A 10853-nucleotide genomic window follows, 5' to 3' on the forward strand; every position below is an offset into this window, starting at 1 on the left:
TGGATGGGCGAAGGGGGTGGGTCGACAGGGACTTGAAGACAGTGCCTCCACCGTCGAGAGACGTTTTCTCCGGGCGTGCTGGGTGAGGGTGGGAGTGTGTGTGCGCGCGCGCGCGCCCGCCCGCACGTCGATTCCAGGGTGCCAAAGAACAAATATGGCAACTTTCCCCCCAAGTTCTTGCAATGTTTGAGTAACCCATCCCGGGTGAGGTTTCCCCCACTGGGGGACTATACTGCTAGGGAGGGAGATAGTCAGGACGTCCCTTAGCCCACACCCTGCTTAGGTACTAATGGGGGGGAGGGGCAGGAGAGGACGTGGGAAGGGTGGCGCTGCACTGCGAAGAAGGGCAACCCCTCAAAGTTTGGATGGATGGGATGGAGGAGGGGGCCGAGCGGGATGGAGGAAGAGGGAGGGAGGAAGAGGGAGGGAGGGAGAGTGAGGGAAGGAGATCTCCTTTCTCCCCATCTCTAGTCTTCCCTCCCCTCCTTTCTTCCTCCCGCAGAAGGTGGAATCTCCCGTCGTTGTGGGGTCCGGCAGTCAATGACGGGTTCGCCCCTTGTTGTTCCCCCTAGCATTCTGCAGAATGGGTAGAGAGTTGGGGGCGGGGGGGGGGGGCTGCAGAGTTGAAAGGGCACCTGAGGCGAATGGGCCATTAAACACCCAATATTGAGACGGTTTCGGGGAGGATGCGGAGGGAGGAGCTTCACCTAGTTGAGCATTCAGAACTTTGGGTGGGAAAGGGGGTGTTGAGACATTCTCATTTTTTCTAGAAATAGGATGACTAGTGTGGAGTTTGGGTTTATTTTATGTTCATCTTTGTCATTTTTCGTCTGGATCTTCTGGCTTGGGTCCCGTTGGGAGAGGTCGCTCTCTTAAACCTGTCTTTCCCAATACATCGCGCTACCCCCTCACTTGGGCTGGAATGAGGAGGGGGTCCTGAACCGCTTTTTTTGGCAACAACAATATTTTAACATGTTCCAGTCTAGGTTTTGTTGAATAATTAGAAATGGAAATATTTTTTTCTCCCTCCCCCTTCTGAAAAAAAAGGGGGAAATGTGAGCTCTCTTCTGATTGGTGGGTGACGATTTTAGTCCGCACCAATGAGCTGGCGGCCTCGTCTGTATTTATTTAGTGCTCTGGGGGAGTTTTTCTCTTTACGCAGCGCCTGTAGTCACGGCTGGAACCTTGGCTGGGGGACTCTGAGGGATAAGAGGGGATTCGGGGGGAATCCGAACTGTACCTGTTCAGAGATCCGCGACCTTGCAGCGGGGGCTGGCGGAACTCTGATAGGGAGATAGAGGGATAGGACAGGCAGGCGGGGAGGCTCCGGGTGCTGGGGCGACAGGAAAGGGGTGGAGGCTGGGCTCCGGGATCCGGGTGCCCCTCTGCGGTCCCCTTCTCGCCCTCCACACACTTCTCTCGGGGCTGAGTTGGGGGATCGCGGACGGCCTGGAGAAATGGAGACACGAGTCCAGGGGCGCGGAGGGGCGGGCAGCGCGCGGAGTGGTGAGACTGAGCCGCGATGGAACGCGCTGGGGAGACCCAGCCTGTTCGGCTCCAGGGTTCGGAGACATCCTGGGCTGAAGGCGGCGGCGGCGGCGGCGAACCGAAAAAGCCGGCATATTCTGCCCTTCGCGAATCTTTTTGCGGTCTGGGCTTGCTGTACATAACTCAATAGCCGGAAGCCCTTACCCCAAAAAGCATTTGCGGAGGGCGCACTCGTCGAGAAGACGGCAGCCATCCAGCGATCGCCGAAGCCCGCACCTTCCCGAAGCTGCTCCATCCGAGCCTTACCCGGCCCTTTCCCCGTTTTCCACGGAAGATTCGGCCCTTTCCCCCCGTCCTTTCCGCGCTGCCCGAGGCTTTGGTCACCTGTCTTCCCTCCGAGCGAGTCCCCCGCCCCCAACTTTTTAACAGACTTTGTATCACAGGGGGAACTGGAGCAGGTGGGGTGTGTGTGTTTTCGGAGAAGTGAGAAGAAGCTAAAATGCAATAAAAGTTTACAGAAGTTGTGTCTTCCCCCCAACCCCCGCCCACACCACGAATAACCCCATTCACTCAATGCAAAAAAAGGATCTGAGCTTAGGGCCAAGTCAGAACCTGGAATATGAATCAGTTTAGGACATTTTGTGGTCATTTTTGACCGTAATGATCCGATTCTGCAATATGGGGGTGGGGAAGCCCTTGAGGGAGGGGCTGGAGGCCCTTAGTATCTTCTGTCCTGGTGCGGGGGACCCGGAGGTGAGGCGAGCCGCGGTGAATTGGGTAGATCCGAAAAAGAGGGAAAACACCCAGGCACCGCCCGATCCCCGGAGTCTCTTCCTCCCGCGCCTGCTTCCAACCTAATTTGGGGCGTTTTGCAGCCTCGGGTCTCCCACATCTCCTCTTTTTCAAAACTAAGTAGCACGGAAGGGGGTAAAACAGGCGAGAACTGGGGAAGCCCCCGCAGAGAAGGAGCGTTGGAGAGATGCGGTTGTGCCCGACTCAGACGCTTAGCAGGAGCAGAAGCAGCAGCAGCAGCAGCAGCCCCGTCCCGGCCTCTCCAGGCGCCGGTCCTGGGGAGGGGGGCAAAGCTGCAGGAGAGGGGAGAGTCTGTGAGTCCCCCTCCTCCCCCTCCACTCATTGCAGTCCTGACCACTTCGGTCACAAGTGGCACAAATCAGGCCTTCACCACGCTCCCCGCGCCCTTCGCCTGCTAGGAACACTGCTAGACGCCCTTGCCCTTAGGGACTGGGCCAGAAGGACACACATACACACATGAGTGCCCGCAGGGACGGAAATGGGTAGAAGATGGGTCTAGAGACACCGGAGTTCAAGACCCGAGGGCTGCGAACCTTCACGTTTTCGGGGAGGGCCTGAATTTCCCCCGTATCACAACCACCGTTCTTCCAACAAACTAAACGCCCACCGTCATTAACCTGTCCGCTGGTTGAACACCCGGACTCTACCCTCTCCAGAATTAGGAAAGGGCTGCAGAGTCCGAGAGTGCTGGACAGAGTCAATCTTTTGTGGCTAAGACTGTGAGAAGGCACGGAAGGCGAGCACTCCAAGCTCTAAGGCTAAATCAGAGCTTTCCTCCCCAGATAAAGGAAATTTTCCCTCCCTGAATGCGTTTTCTAAAAGAGTAAAAAGGTTCCTAAGATCTGCAAAGGAGATGGAGCAAAAAGCAAAAGCTCCGGGGATTTTTCTCCCTGCCTCTCACCTGGGGCCGTCTGTGGAGCGATAGCTTTGCGGAGGGAGAGGCATAAGAACCACGTTAGATTAAAAATAGCTTCACCCTGTGTCCCTTCAGCTCCTCTTTTGTCTTTTGCTTCTTACATACCCCTCCTCTTCCCAGCCAGAAAGCCCTCCTCTCTCCCAAAGCCTGAACCTTCACCAGATTTGGGAGAGAGGTGGCCCAAGAGAAGTGAACTTGCACAGAAGAGGTTGAGCCACCGCAGCGCAGGCGGCTCAGGGTTATTGCGACCCTAGCCCTCTCACTTCTCCCTCCGAGGCTAAGTGTGGGGCTAGGGCTCCAGGGCCCAAGAAGCAACGGCCGAACCCGGCGTCGTGCGGCACCGGAGCGAGTCCTCGCCTCGCCTCGCCTCGCCTCGCCTCAGCCAGACAACTGTTGCTGCCTTGGAGAAGCTCCTGCTGCTGCAGCTGCTGCTTGGGGCGGCTGCACGCCTGGGGCTGAGGCTGCTCACTTTTGATCGGGGCTGGGAGCTTGCGGAAAGGGGTCTCTCATTCCGGGTGGGATCAAAGGAAGAGACCCCTTCCCCCTTCCCTTCACAATAAGTGAAAATAGGTGGCTTTTTGTGGCTTTTGGTGTCTTTCCTTCCCTCCTTAGGGCGGTTATGTCAGTCTGAGCCCAGTGGGAGCTGATCTCTCCCTCTCTACCCATTTTGCCTTTGCTAAGGAAGGAGGGCAAAGTGGGGGGGGGTGACTCTATGTACCCTCAAACTGCCGATGCGCATCCCACTTAATAAAGCTACCTCGCCTTTTGAGCCAGGGGCCTGATGGAAACTTCCAGGCACTTGCATGTGATGCCAACCTCTGGAGGCCCTATAGGAGAGGGAGCAGCACCTCAGGAACCCTCCTCACCACAGGCTACTCCTTCCGGGGGTGTGAGAAGTGTTCGGAAGGCAGCTGGGGAAACTTTGTCTCCTGGGCCCAGCCAACTAGCTTAACTTTGCCTATGTTAAAAATCAAGACGAGGGGGTTATCTGTGGAGCTAGGGAAGGGTTTCAGGGGCCACAGAGTCCCCTCAAAGTCACCTGCCCCCAGTGGGGAGAGGCAGGTGGCTGGGCCAGGCAAAGCAGTTTTGCATGCCGTCTTTCTCAGGCTCACTCTGACCACACCCTGGGTGATCTGCTCTCCTGCCTCTTCCCCACCCCTAGAGTCTGGAGCCAGATTTCCTCCCTTTATCGGCCCTCTTGTCTCTTCTGTCCTCTTTCCCGGACCTGTGGTTGCTTTCAGTCTCTCTGCCTTGCCTGTCTCAGGTTGGAGGCAAAGACAGAAGCATGGGTTGATTCAGATGTGCTTGGAAGGCTTGCTATGATCTCAGACCAGGACCATCTTCTCTGTCCTGGGGACTTCTCAAACTGGAAGGCTTTGTGGGCATCTCTGGAAAGCTCTGCTCTTGAATCAGCATCCATGCCTTGGTAGCTCTTGGCCCAGATGTGCCCCCTACCCTTTTCCTTTCCTTCAGTCTTCCCACTCCTTGATTTCCTGTGAAATGACCCAGCCGCCAATCACTCCCATTCTCCTTCTGAGACAGCAGAGTAACCCTGCCTATCTTTTGGCCTTTTCAGGTGGTCAAACCTGTCCTGACACCCAGAGGTCTGCATGAGGGGTGGCCACTGAAGGAGGAGCTCTCAAAGGCCACAGGTGATGAAGAGCTTGGATGAATGAACTTAGAAGTCCCAGGTGAGTACCAAGATGTCAGCCCATGGTTTCTTCGCCTGACCCAAGGGGCCTCCACACATACTTCCCACTTGATGACGAGATACAGGGAAGCCACAGATCCAGTGGTTGGAGACTGTCCTCAAAGGCTTAGTCCTTGGCAAAGGAAGGCACCCATCACAGAGGTTACAAGGAAGGACACAGTACCTACCACATGAGGCATAGGACTTCATAGGACTGCATAGGACTTCCTGTCCTATCCCCTAAGCAGGACTTGGGCCTGTGTGTTCAGGAGCCTCCAAACCCTACTGAGGGGAGTAGGCCGTATTCAATGGGGCCCACTGTTCCTGCTCCACCTCCACTTCCTGGACCATCTGAGGCCTCTCAGGGGCCCGAGGGATGTGCAGAGTTGAAGGGTCATTTGCCATGTGAAGTTTCTCTGAGGACACCAAACGTTGTTATGTCTCCTTAACTGGAGTTCGGCCTAGGATGCATGGGAGGAATTTTAGCCTCTGGATATTTTTTTTGAAGGGTAAGGCATTAAACTCTAAATGCATTTACTTTTCCTATTAACCAGCAAAATCTCTTGCTATAGAGCTTTTGTTTAGCTGCCTTTCTGAGCTTCAAAGTCATACTGTGATTCTTATTGGGGATTTCGGTTCAGAGCTTGGCAGAGAATTTTGAAACCCCAGGGCTGTCAGATTTGCGAGGAAAGGAGAAACCAAGCTACCTGCCTAATCCTTGGAGGTCATGTGAGCCAAATGTGGGAAGCTGCCAGAAATTTTTATAGGGAAACTCGAGGCTTATGGCAGAATAGAAGCACATTACGTGGAAGATCTTCAGATCTTTATACAACAGATCTATTTGCTATATTAATTAAATGACTGCTACATGGATTTTTGGAAATTTTTACATTTTAAGAGTAGAGCTTAAATAATATGTAAATTGACTGGAATCGTCTATAATTTCCACCATGTAAAGTATGGATGAGGCCATCAAATTGTTAAATGAGCCTAACTTCTTTTAAGTTCCTCTTTTGAATATAAGGACCTGAAGTTTGCAGCATCTATCTTTGGACAATAGGGTTGTTGTTAATTCCAAGAGGTTCACATCTTCCTTCTCCCTCCTTAACCGATAGTTCAGTTGCACTGTGAGAAAATCTAAGAAAATAACATGGCGGGGCGTTGGGAGTCGGGTGGTGATTTTCTTGCCTGAAAGGTAATCTCTTCTAATTATGTTTGAAAAAATCCATGGATAGACTAAACCTCAAATTTAGATAGACTATGTAGCATGCCAAAACTGGAAAGAACTATAGAGTATATTCAGAGAGAGAACAATCTCTTCATTTTATAAATCAAACAGGTTCAGAGAGGTTAAGTGATTTTACCAAGGTCACACAGCTGGGGCTCAACCCCAAGTTGTTTATTGTGTTATCTGGGTATTTTTTTTTCCACTAAGCATTTGCTATCACTACCACATAATACCGCTAATCCATAAACATAATCCAGGACAACAGAACAGATTCCCTTTGAAAAGACTGGCACCCCAGGGTTCAAAGAAGAGTTTACAGAAAGTTTCTTCTGCTTGCAATTAGCATTCTGGGGGCATCATTAGAAGGTTAGGTATGGCTCTCATCTCTTGTCTCTGACATGGCCTAGACCTCAGAGCCTCCCTGTTACCTTGGTCTGCTGAGGAAGTCATCAGCACAAGAAAGTTGCTGTGTCATAGAATCGTAGTATTGGTGTCTTTCAAAACATTTGCTAGCATGAAGCAGTTCCGTAAGGCATGGGTCCCTGTCTTTTATTTCTCTCCTCTGGGTGGCAGTTGATTCTCATCCTTCTTGTCCTGTGGGGCTTGACTGAGAGCTGTTAAGAGGGTAGTTAAACCCAGGATCTCCTTTATAAGCAAGAAGGCCCTCATAAGGAGGTTTCAAACCAAGTGAAGATCTGTTTGATCCTTGTCCCCAAGATATTTTTTTTAGAACGCTGCAGATCACCTGCTTGTAGGACAGCTGCTTGGCCTGGTCAGTTTTAAGCTCATGATTTACTGCCAAACCCTGGATTGAACTCCACTATTTCTGCTTTACATATTTCTACCAATATCAGCCACTTCGAGGCCATATAAATCATGTCTTCAGAACATGGGAATAGTAGTCATGCTGTGCGTGCTATCACAAATAAATTATTCTGGTGGCCTTTTTCACAGTCTCTCCCTGCTCTTTGCTCCCCCTACCTCCCCTTTCAGAGATATACTTTCTGACAACTTCTAACTAGGAAATAAGATTCATTTCTCTGCTGAAAAAGCAACAGATTGGGAGAAAGAAAAATGAGATGGGGTGAAAGATACAAATAGGTTAAAAAGCAAAACAAAGCTGACAAGCGGCGGAAAGAATTAAAAGAGCAAATTCTATCTAGTCCCAACTACTCACATTTATGAACTTAAAGAAGCAATAGTATCCTCTCTAGGCCTCAATATCTCCATCTATAAAATTAAGTGCTTTGGAGGTCAGACCCTTCCATTCATGCATTCGTTCAACAAATGTTTATTGAGTTTCTGCACTATGTATCAGGCCTTATTCTAGACATTGGAGATATAAATAAATTATTCTTCCTTTGATAATCTGTTGAAAGCTATGGACCTTGTCCCCAGCAAAAAGGAAAAAAAACCCAGGCATTTTATAGACAATTTCAGGGAGCTCAGGACATCCCTAGGTTCCATAGACCCCAAGTTAAAATTTTTTTCGTTGAGTCTCTAAGGCCTACATTTTACAATATGAAGGTTTGAGCTTAGGTTGCATGGTCAAATCTTGGTTTTTAGTTGTTCTTTTTTTCCCCCATTAGCACTTTGTTGCATTTTTATTGTGATTTTGGTCCTCCATTTTTGGAGAATAAATATTTGGAACTTAGTTAATACTGCAAGTGGCTAGAATAAATGCTGAACAGCAGCTCGTTACTGAGAGGCAAGGCAGACGTGGAGCTGAGGACAGAAACAGATGAGAAGTTTTGATGACTAATCTCAGCCTGGTCCTGCAGAATTTCAAAGAGTCAATCTATCTTTTAGGCTAAGTATTCTTGGTAAAGTCGATGGTTCCATGGAGGGAAGGGAGGTTTGTGTTGGAGCTGGACAGTATAAGATCACAATGCCAGGGCTCACAGCAAAGATGGGTTTCCTCTGGTGCTTTTGACTACCAGGCACAATCATAGCTGGACAGGTCAGGGATTCATTGAGAAGGAAAGACCAGTCCACTTCTGGCCCTGTTGGGTTGGTAGACTGGCTGCTTCCATGCAGCACAGCAAGGGGCTTTATAGCAGGAAGTTCTGTTGAGATCTTTAGTGAAGGAGAAATTGGGAGGCTGAAAGGCTCAAAACAGACATGGATAGGTCTGTGTGCAAAGGTTTCACCCCAGTTCTGAGTCTTTCTGAGCGTTTTTCTTCCCTGCTTTCAGCATCTTCAGAATTCTTACTTGCAATGAGGAAGGCCAGAACTTTTTCATTTAGGGCAAAGGGGCATTTACGGATTTTAGAACTGATCAGCTACTAAAAAAACTGGACTTTAGGTGGGGAGTTAGATGCTCTTATTTAGCACTCCCAGGTGAACAGCCAGTGGAAGTCACTGCTAGGAGAGGACCCTGGAAGTGAAGTGATCCATCTTTGAAAGAGCCAGGTAGGAATCTGAACTTGTAAAGTCTTTGTGTTAGATTGTGGGAGGACAGGATGAAGTGTGCGAATTTCTGCTTAAGCAAGAAAGCAGCAAGTTGTTGCTGCTGAGGCTAAAGTATAGGAAAATCCATCTAAATATAAACTTTTTATCTTCTTGATTTCCTCATCTGTAAAATGGGGATAATGATAACACCCTTCACCATAAGGCTTTGGTGAGGATTAAATGAGATTATGCATGTGTAAAGAGCCTAGTCAGTGTTCAAAAAAGTTAGCTATTATTATTATTAGCTATTATTATTATTATTATTATGGTGTTCTCTTTCCTGTCTGACACACATAGCAATGTCATACAAGGCTTAAATCATAGCATAAGCAGCTATAGGACCAGAGCTATTCCTAGAGTGACAGATAAAAGATAATCTTTTCTGGAAGCATCTGCCCATTTGCTCCATGGCCTGCCAGTGCCCAGGATTACCCTCTGGGAGCAAATCAGAAGGGTTGATAGAAAAATCTTTTCTCTACTTTATGTGTCCCTACATGAAGATTATCTCTTTCTTGTTTCATTCTCCTTTTAATTCCTTGCTTTCACGTCCCTTTTAAAATCAATTGAATTTAATTACAATTGTTTTTGCAAATCACTCTTTTTGCCTTTATTATTATTATTATTATTATTATTATTATTATTATTATTTTGATGGGGGAGAAAAAGCAATTCACCTAGGATACTTTTATTTTCAGCATATATCCAGTCCTAAATTTTCAATGTTTAGGCAATTTTCACCAAGGAAAAAAATAAGGAAAAATAGAAGGGCAAGAATATGTAACACTATTTGCTATCATAAATAATGTTTTCTTTTTCCTTTTCCTGCATATTTAATCTTCATTCTTTCCTTCTTCTGACTTTACTTTTAACATCTTATAAATCTTTTCGTCTCCTCCTAAAACACCCCTGCCTCAAAATCTTTGTTCTCCTCCTTTTGATCCACTGAACTTGTCCTATCAGGCATTTCTTTTTAAGTCTTGGCTGCAAACTGCAGGGCTTATGATTATAGGAAGAATGTGATATGGTCCCTACATTTTCTGGGTAATGCTAGGAGAAAACACCGGGGCCACCAATTGTCCCCTGAACCTGTTGAACACATCTGAGGCCATTCCAAAGAGAAGGAAAAAATATTTTTGTTTTTGTTTATTATGTATTTATTTTATTCAGTTTTCATAGAAATTGGAGCCTTCCCCATGTACCTTTCTACATTTCCACTTTCCCACATTTAAACCCACAGCCTATGCATTGCTTCCACTTGGTGACTTTTCCTTTTTTCTGTCGTTTTAAAAAAAAATTATAATAAAAGCTTCAGGGATATGTCAAATGTGGCCTAGATAGCGGTCTTGCTATCTGTCCTTTTAGCTGTTTAAGGCGAGGATGATGAAGGCAGCATTGGAAGGAAGCAGTGAAACCTGTTGGTCAGGAACAATGGGTTTTGAAGACCAGTGAGATTTAGGTTTTTTGCTTAGTCCTGCCCTTATTAGCTGCATGCCCTTGAGCAAGTTATCAGCTGCATGCCCTTCAGCAACTCTGAGCCAGTTTCCTCATCTGTAAAATGGGGATATTAAAAGTATCTGTTTCATAAGATCGTTGGGAAGATGAAATGAGCTGTCAGTAAATACACATTCCAGTGCATCAGGCATGTAGTATGTACTCAAGTGAGATGAACTGTTATTATTATTTAGACAAGTTCCTGCAGATCCAGGTCTAAATATAGTCCAGGAGTTGCTGGAGGAGTTGAACCTTGAATAAGGAAGGAGAAAAGTGAATGTAAAATGACTAGGAGTCATGAGATAAGAGAAGAGTCTAAATAAACTCTTGGAATTTCACAAGTGTCCCAATCTTACCAAGATTTTCCAGATGTTGTGAATTGGGCTGGGGCTGAGTCTGGAGCTGAATCAATGATGACCGCATAAGGGGAGCTTGCTCGAGGGTTCCTGGCTTCTAAGTAGTAGACTCTGGGTCAGTTAAATTGCAATGACATTGCACCTTAAAATTTTAATACCTCAACTGGCAGATCATTAACATTAACCAGTAGGAGAACCATGATCCCCAGGGTCAACTCATCTTTAAGGCCCAGATTTTAAGTTTAGCAAAAAAAAAAAAAAAAAAAAAAAAATCAAGACAAGAAATAGTTTTACCATTTATTTTGTGGTGGAGTGAGCGATTTTTTTTTTTTTTTTTTTTTTTTTTTTGAGACGGAGTCTCACTCTATCGCCCAAGCTGGAGAGCTGCGATCTTGGCTCAATGCAACCTCTGCCTCCCAG

General features: G+C 47.5%; 1 non-coding gene across 1 annotated transcript; it reads left to right on the forward strand.

The window, feature by feature from the left end:
- Positions 1 to 1612: 1612 nt before the first annotated feature.
- MIR129 (microRNA mir-129) lies at positions 1613 to 1720 on the forward strand. The gene has a single exon (NR_106303.1). It is a non-coding gene; the product is annotated as a microRNA mir-129 (primary transcript).
- Positions 1721 to 10853: the final 9133 nt, after the last annotated feature.

Source organism: Gorilla gorilla, chromosome 9 (genome assembly GCF_029281585.2).
Source record: "Gorilla gorilla gorilla isolate KB3781 chromosome 9, NHGRI_mGorGor1-v2.1_pri, whole genome shotgun sequence".
Taxonomy (NCBI): Eukaryota; Metazoa; Chordata; class Mammalia; order Primates; family Hominidae; genus Gorilla; species Gorilla gorilla.